The sequence below is a fragment of the Pyrus communis genome, chromosome 12, assembly GCF_041283825.1.
Source record: "Pyrus communis isolate YQ-2024b chromosome 12, ASM4128382v1, whole genome shotgun sequence".
NCBI lineage: Eukaryota > Viridiplantae > Streptophyta > Magnoliopsida > Rosales > Rosaceae > Pyrus > Pyrus communis.
This window is the reverse complement of record NC_142576.1, coordinates 9,144,884-9,148,080: the sequence shown is the minus strand read 5'-3', so window position 1 is coordinate 9,148,080 and position 3,197 is coordinate 9,144,884. Positions and strand designations below refer to the sequence as shown.

General features: G+C 46.5%; 1 pseudogene across 1 annotated transcript; it reads right to left on the bottom strand.

Moving 5' to 3' along the window:
* Positions 1-932: 932 nt before the first annotated feature.
* LOC137744020 (exocyst complex component EXO70H1 pseudogene) lies at positions 933-3,197 on the bottom strand (annotated as a pseudogene). The gene has a single exon (XR_015953964.1). The product of XR_015953964.1 is annotated as an exocyst complex component EXO70H1 pseudogene (transcript).

Sequence of the window (3,197 nt, the reverse complement as noted above, 5' to 3'; positions counted from 1 at the left end):
AACAACAAATACAAGGCTGTAAAGCTACCAACAAATCATACCGTCAATTCCATCATTTTGACAAAAAGTGCAATTCCTTGTGTTTTCCCTTTCTGTTTTTATTAACAGTCAATATAAATTAACCTCACGCAATTTGGGGACCATTTTTCTGGGGGGTAACAATCAAATTGAAGCTCCAAGAGGGCAAATTTATACGGGACGAGTACATTGCTATCTTGACGTCTCTTGGTAATAATATAATGTTATACCTAATGTTGTATCATTAGTATTGAATGTAACAATAATAGTGTACCAGTATCATCGATCCTCCAGAAAAATATACGAGACCCGCATGTTTAGCTTATTAGTATTATGCACTACAAGCAGTGTTTAAATTTTGTCAATATGTTTTCATGGAAATATCCAAAAAAGCAGAGAAAGATATGGAAATTGGGGGTTGAAGTTTGAACTTTACCTCATATTGGAGAAACTCTTATATTTCGTTCAAACTAATATTTGACAATTCTTAAAGTTTCATTTTAAATTTTCATCATTTCTATCTAAAGCAACTGATATTGATATTCAAAATATCTGTTGATATTTCTACATATTTGCATGTCGATATTTCCACAATATTAATATTTTAAACACCGATTACAAGTAGCTCTTAACATATTTGTGAAAATAGTTTGATTATCATGTGGATTTATCATACTTGCGCAAAAGATTATCCATGCAAGTTTTAGGGTTTGTCGAACCTCCAATCAAATTGTTCAATTATAAAAATTGAGTAAGAGATGAGTTATGAACTTGGACATACTCGATCCTAGCTTTAGCCTAGGACATAACTGTGAATTCGAAAAATGTAGAATATCATCCCGTTAGAAACAGAATAAAAAAGAGCTAATGCATGGATGTGAAAGGAATATGAACATATGGGTCAATGTTTTGAATTTACAAAAATACAAGGGGTGATTTTATAAGTACAAAATAGTTTTCAATAAGTCGTTACACGTGACAGCAAAAGCTAACTAATTCAAATTCTCTGACGTGTTCGCGCGCGCGCTTTCATACAGCAGAAGAAAACAAAAAATATATACCTCCGGAAAAATCGCCACAAAACCGGCGATTAAATACAAGACAAAAAATCGGCGCCAGTTATAATTCTCAGGTCTCAATGGCTCCGCCGATGAGACAACGACTACGGTGGAAGAAACAGGTCGGATAAGTGATTTCCAACATCTTCAGGGGCAATTCTGGCATAAAGCGCCCCGCTTCTCCCGCCCCCGACCGTCATCCTGTGCGCTTCGTAAAACTCCCGGTAAACCGGAACGAGCTTTTGCCCTACCGAAACTTTAATATCGTCTCGGAGTTTTGGGTCGGGTACGACACTCGTCCTTTGTTTCCGATAGGCTTCGTCAAACGCGAAATTGAAGTTGCGGAAGATCAATCTCGCTTCCTCGGGACAAATCTGAGCCGTCGGATTGTCCGGCAGCGAAGATAACACTTCCTCCCAAGCCAATTTCTCGTAGTTCGCGGCGAACTGCCGCACTTTCGCCTCGTGCTTCGAAATCCAGTCCTCGCCAAGGAGGTACTGGAGATTCGACGTACGGACTTTCGAGATTACGTGCTGGAGATTGTTGGCGAGGAAGAGGTACGAGAGTGCGACATCCTTGTAGTGCTTGGCCTTGTCGTTGAGCTTGCAGAGGAGGCCGAGGACGAGCCACGCCATGCGGGCGGAGATGGCCGGTGCAGGAGCTTCGTCGGAGACGGGGCTGTCGAAGTATGATTTTGGATGGGATGATTTCGCCGGCGGAGGCCAGTCGGTAATAATGTCAGCGAGGACGTTGCTGTAATCGGTGAGGAGCGAGAGGTAATTCATCGCGCGGAGAGTAAGATCGTGGATCCCGCCGCCGGTGGGGACGAATTTCGACGAGTCTTTCTGGACCATGGACTCGAAATCGGAGAGCAGAGATAGCACCGATTCGCTGAGTTTGATGAGCGAGTTGAGGGCCTGAGAACGGACCGCAGCCGTGGATTCAAAGCCGAAGATGGATTCGATCTCCGGCCAGTTCTCGGAGATCGCAGTGTACATGTCGAGGAGGCGGAAGATGTCGAGAGAGTTCTTCTTGCTCTTCACCGCCACCAGAACTTGCGGGAAGCCGAAGAGCAAAGTCGCCGCCTCGCGAGAAATGTCCGTGAAGCAGGACTCGCGGATCGAGGCAGAGGATGAGAACACGTGGTCGCAGAGGATTCGCTCGCCATTGAAGAGCGTGGAGATCGAGATCTTCACCGCGTTCAACCAGCTCTTGTATCTCAGATCCAGAACCTCCCGGTCCATCTTCCCGATCTGCGACGAGCTGAACCGCTCGACGCCGAGCTTGTAGATTCCCTCGTCAATAATCGATTTTCTGATGATTTTGTAGATGTGGACGCATTCCTTCGAATATCCCGATGTGATCATGCATTCGGCGATTACTTTCAAGTCGTTCATAGCGATGGCCGAGACCTGTTCGACTTCGAGGATGGCGTCTGTGGCGAATTTTACGTCGTCGTCTGTGGTGGCGCCGCGGTCTTCGTCGTCATCAGATATGCTGGACCAGGTCGAGGCGATAGAGGACCTGGACCGGGTGGAGACTGATTCTGGGTCGAGGTGCTCCCGGTTCATGGAGAGGATCTGGTAGAACTCTTTCTGGAGGCGCTTCATTGCCACCTGCATGAGGCTCTGCGCCTGAACGAGTTTTTCTGAGGTGGGGTCCTCCTGGAGGAGGTAGTGCATGGCACTCTGGAGGTCCGTCACGCAGCGGATAAACTGCCGGGCTTCGTTTTTGCTCTCGTAGAATAAGGAAGTGACTTTGGCGTACGTGGAGGTGTCCGGGTTCCACTTCATGACCAATACGGCGGCGTTGTCGATGATCTGCTGGATCATCGCGTCCGTGAAGTTCTCCACGGGAAAGCGCCGCGGGGTTGGAAATGAAACGGAAGGCCCAGAAGGGGAAGAAGAGTAGGCCGATAGTCTGGAAGGGGAAGAAGAGTAGGCCGCCAACGACGGCGTTTTGGAGTGTAAGCACAAGCTCCTTATTCCTTTTATTGGCATTTTCAATTCTGATAATCCTATTGGCTTGGATTGGACTGGATTAGATTTTCTCGAGAAAATTTGGCGGGTGTTGTGTGTGGGATTTGGAGGGGAGAGGGATATTGTGATTGTGTTGGTGTTA